This window comes from Alligator mississippiensis, chromosome 3 (assembly GCF_030867095.1).
Source record: "Alligator mississippiensis isolate rAllMis1 chromosome 3, rAllMis1, whole genome shotgun sequence".
Taxonomy (NCBI): domain Eukaryota; kingdom Metazoa; phylum Chordata; order Crocodylia; family Alligatoridae; genus Alligator; species Alligator mississippiensis.
Window position 1 is genome coordinate 80662443 of NC_081826.1, and position 12185 is coordinate 80674627.

The 12185-nt window shown below is 48.6% G+C and overlaps 1 long non-coding RNA gene across 1 annotated transcript; it reads left to right on the plus strand.

The window, feature by feature from the left end:
* The first annotated feature begins 152 nt into the window (after positions 1 to 152).
* LOC109285937 (uncharacterized) lies at positions 153 to 6487 on the plus strand. Its single transcript, XR_009460739.1, has 3 exons — positions 153 to 1340; positions 3082 to 3225; positions 4511 to 6487. It is a non-coding gene; the product is annotated as an uncharacterized LOC109285937 (long non-coding RNA).
* Positions 6488 to 12185: the final 5698 nt, after the last annotated feature.

Below are 12185 nucleotides of genomic sequence, written 5' to 3' on the forward strand. Positions count from 1 at the left end.
GCAGGAGCTGGCCTGGCCTGGCCCAATGGTGTGCAGCTCATGAGTGCAGTGCTGGGAGCCCCGGGTGAGCCAGCCTGGTCCTGCCCAAAGGCATACACCAGCAGGCTGAGTTGGCTCTGTGCACTATGTGTAGCCCCCAGGTCTCAGGTGGCACAGTGAGCCACTGTGGGGCTTTGCCTGCAGCAGACCATGACAGCCCTGAAGGGCTGTGCACCTTGGAAGTGGGCAGAGGACCCACCCATCCTACCCCTCCCACACAGTCCCCCACCCACACACAATCCTCCCACCCCCACATTCCCGCTTACCAGTGACAGAGTATGGATCTGGGCCACTGCTGCCAACCTTGCCCCACTTCTTTTTGCTCCATCACGCTGAGGCAGTGTGCTGGAGCAGCAGGGGCATGTGGCAGGCATAGAGATGCTCTGGCTGGGTACTGGAGCATCTCTCTGGAGGACCCAGCCACTGGTTGCTTCAGGACACATTCCAGGAGTGTACCCTGCACTACTTTTTTCTAGTGTATTTCTTTTTTTATACCAGGATTTCCCACTATTAAACTTAGAGTCTGCGCTGCAAATATACAGCAAGGGGAACATTTTTTTGTTCCTATTGTGCCTCCTGCAGTATCTCAAACTGCTCTGAGATGCCACAACATGCATGTGCTCACTTACTGGATGCAGCCTAATTCAGCTTTTGTTAAGATTTTTGCACACCAATTCCATATGGCCCATCTTCAGAAAAATGTTAGCTGAATAAGGATACTTTTCATGAATTGAATAAGTATGTACTGAAGAATATTTAGACTGATCCATATTGCCTAGCTCACTGCACAGTTTTCTTTTTGCTTGTTTTGTAATTATGTCTATCCAAATTCTAGGAGTGTGCACACGTACGTACATTATTTATGCATATAAACTAAAAATGTGAAAATTCAATAACCAGTAGAGCTGTATTGTATATATAAGGTTTGTATGGCTATTGAGCTGTTTTTTTACTGTAAACTTAGTGTAATAGTAGTGTGCTTTACTTATTTTTCTAAAAATGTCACCTCTTTAGATACTGAATATCCTGTTAGGCTAAGCTGGAAGTAAAACCACAAGAAGGATGTATACAACCATAGTGGGAGGGCACATTAAACTGTAGATCAAAAATAAAATGGAATAATTACCTTCTGGGAGGAAGTAAATCTTCAAACAAGATTTAAAATTCTTTATTTCCTTTCAAACTAGGTCTTTACCTAACTTGTCCAGTCTAGAGCTGATATCAGGGCAGATCACTTAAAATCCAGAATAAGAAAATGAAAGACTACCTTCCCAACAGTCCTGTCAGATTTCCCATCCCAGGTGAGGAACAAAGATATGATCCAGGTATCCAGTAGTCTCATACTGTCCCCACTTCTTCAGGTCTTACTTACTTGTTCATTTACTCAAACAAATGAACATGGGCCTGATCACATCAGAAAATGTGATAGCAAGCAGTTAGCAAACACATTGGCTTGCCAACACACTTTTGCTTCCTTTGCAGGAATATGATGACATTCGTTGAGTCTGTCACAACACTTCCTCCTCAGAAATACTGTCTGTACATTCACTCTCCCATCACACATTCCAGTGATTTCAAATTGGGTTCAAATAAAAGAATAAAACCCATTACATTTATCCAGCCAAAGCAGACTTTTCTAGAAGAGCATGAGGTTTTTCCTTTTTGATCCCCTAGATTTTTAGCTCTAAGAAGAACTATCTCCATAGTGAAAATCCAGGTTCTGCAAACACTTGCTGTGAATCATAGTTGCTTCAGTAAGTAGTCCCCTTGGGTATAAGTTTTAGTCATTGATTCCAGTGTGTGAGCAGCATCTAAAAGGATTTTAGGATGTTTAACTTTTTTTGTTACTAGACTCCTTTGTAGCTCTGTTTCTGGCATCTAATAAGGTTATTATTAGGAAGCACTATGCATAGTAGTGCAAGTAGTAAAATTTTGAAGGATAGAGCACTTGATATTTGCATTATCAAGACTTTACAAGACTCCCAACTACATATGTGCACATGTGTAGGGATGGAGGAGGAAGTGTGTTATTGCTGCTACATCACGTGCTGATTCTCCTTCCAAAGGAGAAGTACTTTAAAAAGTCTGAAGTCTCTTCAACAGTACAGGCAGTCCTCAGACTTACGACACAATTGGTTCCTGAAAACCGTGTCTTAAGTCGAAATGTTGCAACTCGGAACCAATTTTCTCATAAGAAACAATGTTATAAATGGGGGATTGGTTCCTGAACCAATCAATACCTTATTTTCACCAAAAATACCCCAGAATTTTGTACTTGGTCAATTATAGATGAGTAATATAGCTACACTAATGTATTTATATTGTAAATAGCAATTGTATTGATTTGGAAGGACTTCTTTGAGGTGACTTTGCTGGATTTTTTGAAGGGCTCTTGGTTGGACTTTTTGAAGGGTTGTTGGCTGGAGTCTTCTCAGGAGTCTTGGCTGCAGGTTTTTCTGACGTCTTGTCTTCTTTCTTAAAGAAAGTATCCAAGGAAGTTTGGACAGATGTTCTCCAGGGAGATAAGCGATGCAGCGAACTTGTTCGCTGGCATGGCGTTGCATTGGATCAAGCATTGTAAAGTCAAAACTGATGTCATAAAGTTGAAACAGGGTATCAATTTATAAACGTTGTAAGTGCGAAATGCTGTAACTTGAAACGTTGTAAGTTGAGGACTGCCTGTACATGAATTAGACACATGAAAAAGTGGTTTGAAGATGTTTTTAAAACGTTCAACATTTACAAGTATTTATTTGTATCCCAAAAACACCTTAACTATGTAAAGTGCTGACTAGGTTTGTGAGCTGATCCCAGTGACAAATATGTGATTTTTTTTAGAGCATTTAATTTGGGGGGGGGGGGGGAAATAACAATATTTGGAACTCATTTTTGATAACTATCCCTCTAGCTATCTGAATATGTTAAACTCTCAAGGATGATGAAATGCACAGATGTTTAGCCTCAACCCCCTTACTAATTTTACTTGTGACCATTTTATGGTGGTTTCATTCCCAGACTGAATTGGTGCACCTTATGTTTCAGAGCTTGGTTTTCAGATCTTATGCCCAGAGCCTTTGCTAGCGCTTTTGGGAAGGACTCAAGAATGTTATCTTAACAGCTAGACCCCACCTTAACCTGACCAAAAAAGAAGCAATTGGAGAATGAACTGCTCTCTGCTTTTACTGGGTATGTTTAATTTTGAGTTGTTTATCACATACTGTGGGATACTCTGGGCACCAAGACTGTGACTATCATTTTAAAAAAGAGAAATACCAATTATACACAATTTGGGGGAAGCTTGCAGACTCTATCAAGAGAGCTGTCAATATGATGCACATTTTCATTTGCAGCAAAAGCTTTAACTGTTGCTAGCAATATCCTGGCTAAATTAAACAGTGATGTAATTACAATGAAGTCAACAGAACCCTGAATTCTAAATTTGATAAAAGAAGTAATTTTATTTTCTCCTCGGCCATTTGTAGTGCAGCCTAATATCTTAATCTGTTTTCTAGTTAAACTCTTCAGGGTTACAGTTTTAAAAATGTATCCTCCAATTTGCAGATACAAAATACTTGATTCTACAAAGTTTGTGAATAGTTAGAGATGCAAAGCCAAGTTTTTTCACCCTACTTTCCAGATTGTGAGTGCAAATCAGGAAACTAGAATTCAATATTCTATATTTTAGATGGTCACACACATAAGTGCATTTGCAAGTTTTAATATGCAAATTGTATGACAAAAGAGAAGCCCAACCTTAGGTTTTTGGAAAATATACACTTTGGAGTCCCATACTGTAGTTATTTGCTATATTCAATGAATTTTGATATATATGTGATGTCAAATTAATGTTTCTAAAGGCATAGACTTGGAAATATGGTTCTTCTCCATCATATGCTTTTTTTGATCACAGTCCTAGCTCTTAAGGCCTGAAAGAGATCAATATTGTGAAAATAAATAAGCAGATAGCACGCTTAATGCCACTGTCGTTGCTTGTTATAATCTACTGAATAGGGCAGAAACTCATAGGAAAGTAGGGCTGGAAGGGACATTACACCGTCATCTAGTCCACATCCTGACCAAGGCAGGATAATACCTGACTAAACCATCCCAGCTTAGTGTCTGTCCGAACTTTTCTTGATAATTACATGGGATGGAGATTCCACAGCTCTAGGTAGCGTGTTCTAGTGATTGAGCACCCTCATACTCAGAAAGTTCCTCCTAATTTCCAACTTAAATTTTCTGTGCTGAAACTTGAGGCCATTATTCATAGTCCTGCCCCTACGACTACAGAGAAAAGCCCATCTCTGTCCTCTCCCTACTCGCCCTTCACATTTTTGGAGACTTTTATCAAATCCCACCTTGGTCATTTCATCTCCAGATTAAATAACACTAGCTCTTCCAGACTTTTCTCATAACTCTTGCTTTCCCAGCCCCTAATCATTTTTTTCACTCTGTGTTGGACTCATTTCAGTCTGTCTACATCGTTCTTGAAGTGCAGGATTCAAAACAGGACACAGTACTCCAACACTTCACCAATACTGAATGGAGCACAAGAATCACTTCCCTTGATTTGCAAGTGACACTTCTGTTGATACAACCTAGTGGGTTTGTCTACATGAGATGTTTTACTGTGCAATAGACTAATTTACTGCACAATAAAGCATCAGTATCTACACATATGAACCATCTATTGTGCAGTAAATTAGTCTACTGCACAGTTAGCTACTACCTGTAAATACAGCACAATAGAGCATGTGTAGATGCTGACCAGAAGGGGGACAGTTCCCGGCTAGCTCCAGGCTGCTCAAGGAAATTTTGGTGTAGCCCACCGCAGGCTGGGAGCTGCCCCAGAAACGGAACAGCTCTCAGCCAGCCCCAGGCTGCCCCAGGAAGTCCTGCTGGGCACGGGGCTTGTACCCATGTGCACAAGGCTGGGAGAACTCTGCAGTGGCAGCTGTCTCCTGGCCCCATGCACATCAGGACCCTTCCTGATCTGTATGGGGCAAAGCGACACCTGCTGGTGCAGCCAGCAGAGCTCTCCTGGCCCCATACACATGGGGACCAGCCCCATCATAGGTGGTAGAAGGCGGGGGCTAACAGGGCTTTGTTCCCCAAATGTGGGGCAGTGGTAGGGCCAAAAGACAGCCTAGCCATGGGCTGCCAGTGCAGCAGGGGTGGGGAAGAAGTGGGACTGTGGGTAGGGGAGGGGCAGGTGCTGCACAGCAGGTGGGGTGCAGGACTGAGCTGCAAGTGGCTCATCTGGGGGACATGGTTTCTGCTGCTACACACACCCTGGGAAGCATGGGGATGTGTGGCCCTGCATCTGCATGGGGCAGGGCAGATTGCCGTTGTGGGCTGGGGCCCAGGCAGCACCAGACTCTCCCAACTCGGGAGGCAGTTGGGGCTGGTGCGGGGATGGGGAGTGGCATAGTCATTGGCATGGTGAGCGCTTGTGCTGGGCAATGACTGCAGGTGCGGGAGAAGGGGCAGCCCCACGGGCGCAGCATGCCCCGACCCCAATCCTGTTCCTGGGCCTGGCTCCGCTCTACTCCCTCCCGATCCCTGCAGGGTCCCAGCCCCAGCCCCACTCCTCCCCTCCCACGGCCCTTTCCCCTCCCCCCTCACACCTTCCCTTGAAGACTTTCTTGCCTGGGGGGAAGGGGCACATGCACGCACTCATGCTCAACCCCCTCAAAAAAAACTTTCTCTCTCCACCTATGAGCCCCATACTCCCTTCCAGGCCCTGGACTGGCACCCCAGGGAAGCCTGGGGGGAGCCACCTTGTACTGGGCTGCTCCCATTGGAAGCAGATTTGCTCCCACCTGGGAGCATTTCTAGATGTGCTTCCAGGGAAGGCTTACTGCACAGTATTTTACTTCACAATAAGCCTTTATAACATTAATAGAGTGTGTAGATGTGCCCAGTATGCTGTTGGTCTTTTTTCACAACAAGAGCACACTGTTGGCTCATATTTGTCATAACTAAAAGCAACTATGCCTATGTCACAAACAAGAAACGAAACTTAAGCCTTCCTCGCTTTCCATTGTAATTGGTCAGAGTGAAAGGGAATATCCCCGCAATAAATCCCTGCAATAAAACCCTGACGAAAACTGCTGTATAATTGGCGATTCTAACACAAACCAGATGACGTGGCATAAATCAATTGGTTATAACACAAACAAAACCAGCTTGCACTTCCGCCCTAATCGGAGAACTCTGAACACACACAGCAGAGTAACTTGGCGGTTTGATCACCCACCAATAACTCCCCGTCATCGTTATCATCAAACCCCCCCCCGCAGGCTCATCAGCTCAGTCACGGCATCTCGTTCATCATGCACGGTCGATTGTAACCAGATACGTACACTCGGTTGTAACTAAAGCAAGTCTGCTACCTGCATCGTATTTCATCCTGAGGCGGCGTAAGTAAACAATCTCCTATAACCAACACGCGTCTGTGCCTGGTTAATTTCACTCCATCCATTAATTACCCACCTGTCAAGTCAAAAATCTAAACACCCGGTGGGAGTCAAAAAGCAGCTGCCGGTGGCTGCTCTGATTCTCGACATGGCATCACGAACAGGATCTGGGGGAAATGTGATGGAGGTGGAATTAATTAAGAACTGCCCCTGGCGCAGTGGGGGGCACCGCGCAATTAACGCGGATGAACTGTGGGCCCACATCGCCTATCACCAAGCGGGTGGAGCGGAGACGGGGTGTGTCGGTGGTTACTTCTCGCTAAAAGGGGACAAAGGGGTCACCAAGGAATGGGTAACAGATCTAAGCCTTGGGGCGTTTGGCTGTGTTATGGGTGGCAACCGGGTTCTATACAGGCCACGGGAGGAAACGAAAACGATCTCCCTGGCCTGAGTAAAACTGGCGGGCGCAACAAATCCAACTCCTGCCCAAGAATACGCCCACTGTATATGCCATGTACGGGAGGGCGGGGACCCGACACTGGCCGACAAATTTGGTTGTCCAACTCTGGCGCTCGGATCGCGCGGCCGTGAGCTCCTAACCCAACTCCGCGAAAGTTTGGAAACTGAGGGCTGCACTGCAACAAAATGGGCGGGCCCAAAGTGAGACAAAGGAAAGATAATAAATGTGCTATTCCGTGCCTTTACGGGTTTGTTGCGGGAAAATGCGGACTTAGAGGGTCAGATGGCCACAACTGGGAAATTGGCCATGGAGGCGGTGGTAAAGGACGGTCACAAGCAACCACTCAAAAATGGCGCTGAGGAAAAAGGGACGTATGCGCCACCGCCCGAAAATGGCGCCGCAGAAAAGGGGAAGCGCACGGAATTTCCCTAAGGGGGATGGTCAGCCATGCCATCTGCAGTTACACCCCCTGAGGCGGCGCCAGTCATAGATCCGCCCCCTTACGGAGGGGGATGGCCAGCCGCATCATTGCCTACGGCCCCACCTCCTGGAGTGGCGCCACCCGCGATTCCACCCCCTGAGGTGGTGCCAGTCATAAATCCGCCCCCTTACGGAGGAGGGAAGTTATACCCGGCCCTCCCGGTCAACCCCGACCCCACCCCGGTCCAGGCTCACCCGATAGCGCTGCTAAAGCATAACATAGATGACCAAGGGGCAACACATACCACCATGATGTACTGCACCCGTACCCGGCCTGAAATGCAGGACTTATGCAAAGAATCGAAACTAAAACCAGGCGAAACCTTAGCGGTGTGAATGGGACGATTGTTAGTAGAGTATGGGTCGGAGATGCTGGACAAAGAGGAGGCTAGTTTCCTAACGCGTCAAGCTACCTGGAGCGGGGGATATGCCACTGACTTAAACACAGTAATGGGCAACACCCATTGGCCCATTCCATTCCCAGCTCTCGTTGCAGGTCAAGTGTGCCAAAAAGCCTATGCCTGGCATAATGGACGGCCGCTGAAACCCTCCACAGAACAGCTACTGCTGGCCATTATCGGGGTATCCTACGCATCCTGGAACCCCCGGGCGCATCATTTGGAACTACCGCAGCAACAACGTGACGGGCCGTGGCCCCACTGTCACCTACCAAACCCTGGCCAGGTCCCAACTACGATGGGCAGTATCAAGGCATGCGTAGAGCTTTACGGGGGGAAGGAAGCCGTAACTCTCAGGCTTCTCCTAGGTCCGCTGGCCGGTCAGGCAGGCGGAAACCTGCTAAGTGAGCTGCCGCGGCTACAGGCCGTCATGGGCTCTACAACAACAAACCCTGATGGGGCAGACCCACGTTCTTCAGTGTGCCCAGTTGAACACCTGGAGCCAGACCGCTGCCAGCCTGGCCCTCGGCGTGAATTCCAGGTCCCGCCGCCAAGGACGCCAGAGGAGGGGGCCATGTTTGGCTTCCTACTGAACAACACGCAGCTTACCAAACAACAGCTGCGCATCTTGGGAGACGAAGGCCAGCAACTCCTAGCGTCCGCAATGGGCTTTAAGTACCAAGAAAAGCCAAAAAACGAGTAATGGCTGCCGGTCACACCAGCGGCCCACTCAAACCCAACCCCACAGACTCTTGTCCCTACGCTGAGCTTGTTGTTTATGATGTCACTAACCCGACTATACGACGCAAGGTCCTCTTCCTTTTGGACACCGGGGCGCAAATCAATGTCATCCCCCCAACAACGCCTCACGAAAAAACCAAAAAGGCCATTAAGGTCCAGGGACTAAACGCCGTCACTGTCACAACAAAAGTAAAGTTTACAGTGGCCGGATACCACCGCACATTGGAGGCAGTCCTAGGGGGCATCAACATCTTGGGAATCCTTGGTCTCAAAACACTCAAACTGAAGGAACAAGTGTTACAAGCTCTTCCAATCTCAGTTTCAAAAATGGATCAGCACAGACCTACACTTCACAACACGTCTACGTGGTGGTACAAGCCAATCCCAAAGAAGGGGCCTCTACGGGAAGCCCTTGTCACCCTTCTACAGCGAGACCAGTCACCAATTTTAGCTCATCATAATTGGCTCACCTGTCGCTCCACTCTCCAAACTAACTAACTGTCGTAAACCCAGTTACTGCTCTCGTTTTATTTTTTCCAGGTCCGGCAGTGAGCACAACAGCCATATACAACAGAAGCCCGCCACAAGGACCACCGAAACATTGGGCCGCACCGACCGTACACCTCCCAGACCACCATGGGGGCGTCTATCGTGCTGATCCTGTTGGGTGCTGTTGTTGCCTCGGTGCCTCCTCCGGACCCTGAACCCTCCAACTCGATCTTGTCTCTTCTTAGCTAATATATTTGTTAACACCCCTAATTACTTTGTTGTTACCCATTTGTGCTATTGGCATTGGTCTTAGTATAATTTGCTGTTTTGTCCAATATTTTAAAAACAAGCTTATTTCGCTTTTTGCTTTTATATACACCCGCTTGCCATTAAATGACTCCAATAACAACGAATATGACGATAAGAACGAGCTATAGCCTAACTCAAGTAGTCACCTTCTGTGCCATGGACAAGGGGGCATGTCATAACTAAAAGCAACTATGCCCATGTCACAAACAAGAAACGAAACTTAAGCCTTCCTCGCTTTCCATTGTAATTGGTCAGAGTGAAAGGGAATATCCCTGCAATAAATCCCTGCAATAAAACCCTGACGAAAACTGCTGTATAATTGGCGATTCTAACACAAACCAGATGACGTGGCATAAATCAATTGGTTATAACACAAACAAAACCAGCTTGCACTTCCGCCCTAATCGGAGAACTCTGAACACACACAGCAGAGTAACTTGGCGGTTTGATCACCCACCAATAACTCCCTGTCATCGGCGGTCCCGACGTACCCAAACACACCGCCCCCCCCCCCCCCCCTTCCAGGCTCATCAGCTCGGTCACGGCATCTTGTTCGTCACGCACGGTCGATTGTAACCAGATACATACGCTCAGCTGTAACTAAAGCAAGTCTGCTACCTGCGTTGTATTTCATCCTGAGGCGGCGTAAGTAAACAATCTCCTATAACCAACACGCGTCTGTGCCTGGTTAATTTCACTCCATCCATTAATTATCCACCTGTCAAGTCAAAAATCTAAACATTCCGGTGGGAGTCAAAAAGCAGCTGCTGGCGGCTGCTCTGATTCTCGACAATATTCAGCTTATAGGCTAATATTACCCCCCAGATCCTTCTCTGCAGTGCTACAGCCTAGCTAATCATTCCCCAGTTTGTATTTGTGCATGCAATTATTTCCTCCCAAGTGCAAGATTTGCACTTGCCCTTGTTGACTGCAGACCATTTTTCCAATCATCCTGGATCCAGGTCATTCTGAATCCTGGCCCTACCTCCTGGAGTATTTGCAACTCTATCTAACTTGGTGTGCTTCACAAATTTGCTATATATGCAATTGATCCCATCATTCCATTCCAAATCATTAATGAAGAAGTTGAACAATACCAGACTCAAGACAAACCCCTAGGGAACCTCACTTGATACCTCATCCCAACTAGACATTGAGCCACTGACGACTGCTGTTGAGCAAATGATCCAACCAGTTATGCATCCACTTTACAGTGCTTTCATCTAGTCTGTATTTTTTTAGTTTGTTAATGAGAATGCTGCAGAAGACAGCATCAAAAGCCTTGCTAAAGTCAAGGTGTGTCACATTGCATTCACTGTCACATTCACTATCAGGGACCCTAATTGCCTAGGCAGCCACAACTACCTGGGGTTTTGAATGCGGACTCTACCCCAGCTAGTTAACTAGCTGGCTTCCCGATTGGCTGCTGGGGTGCAGCTACCTGTTTAATTTCACCCGTGGCTGCAGCAGTACTGACTCAGTTCTGTTCTGGTGAGCCTCCTGGTTCCCTAGTTCCTGAGTCTGATTTTGCTTTGTCACTGGATTCTGGCTTTGGATTTCCCCATTGGTTCTGGTAACTCAGTTGCAGCCTTCTGAACTCTGACCCAGCCTGCATTTGGACTCGGCCTCTGAATTACCCACTGGATGCACTAATTTGGTCCCTGATTCCTGCCCCCTGATGGGGCCTGTGGCATGTAACCATTAGGCTAGGCTACCTGTATCCCGGTTCCTTACAACTTTTCTGGCTTCCCTAAAATCTATCTAGGACAGGCTTGTCCAATGGCCATGCGGCCCACCAAGGCATTTTCTGTGGCCCGCGGTGCTGCGACGGAAAACGAACGTAAACACGGTTTACTTTCGTTCCCACCCCTTGTCCCTCCCCCAGCCCCTCAGCAGCTTCCTAATGGCTGCTGACGGGCTGGGGAAGGGATAAGGTTCCCACACGTACTGCGTCAGCTTGATGGTGCCGACGCAGTGCATGTGAGAAGAGGAGTAGCCATGTGCCGCTCAGGACAGGACGAGCCTGGTCGGAGGAGCAGGGGCTCAGCTGCACTTTCCCCTACCTGCGCTGGTCAGTCCCGAGCGGCACACAGCTCTGCCGTTGCCTCTGCTGGCTGGTGCCGACCGGGTGGGTCTATCCCATCTGGAGCAGCATGCAGCTGAAGCTGGATTCCCATGTGCTGCTGGGGACGGGAGGAGCCCGGCCAGGTCTGCACCAGACAGCAGAAGCGGCAGCAAAGCTGTGTGCCACTCAGGACTCACCGGCACAGGCAGGGAGAAAATGCAGCTGAGCCCCTGCTGCTCCGGCCGGGCTCATCCTGTCCCAAGCAGCACGCAGCTCCGCCGCTGCTTCTGCTGGCTGGTGCAAACCCGGCCGGGCTCCTCCCGTCCCCAGCAGCACGTGGGGAGCCGGCTTCAGCCACATGTTGCTCCGGATGGGACGGACCCGGCCAGGTCAGCACCAGCCAGGAAAAGTGGCATGCAGCTGAAGCCGTCCTTCCGCGGTCCTCACCGCGTCTCCCGCCACGCTGCCCCTTCTGGGCTCCAGGATCCCCCAGTGGGTCGGGGCCTGCCCCCGCCCCCGCCCCAGTGAGGTTTCTTGCAGCTCTGTGCCCGGCACGGGGCAGCTGTGGGGCCAGGCTGTGGAAAAGCCCAGCGCGGTCAGGCACGGAGCAGAAGCCCACAGCCCCGGGGATGTGCTGCTCACGCAGCGTCGGTTCAGCACCAAGAGGTGCCCTAATCCCTCGGGCCAAATCCTGCTCTGTTTACAGGCGTTGGGCCTGAGTGCCTCTGCGGGCCCTTGCATGGACTCTGTGCTCCACGCGCACAGCCACGCTTCCCTTCTGCACC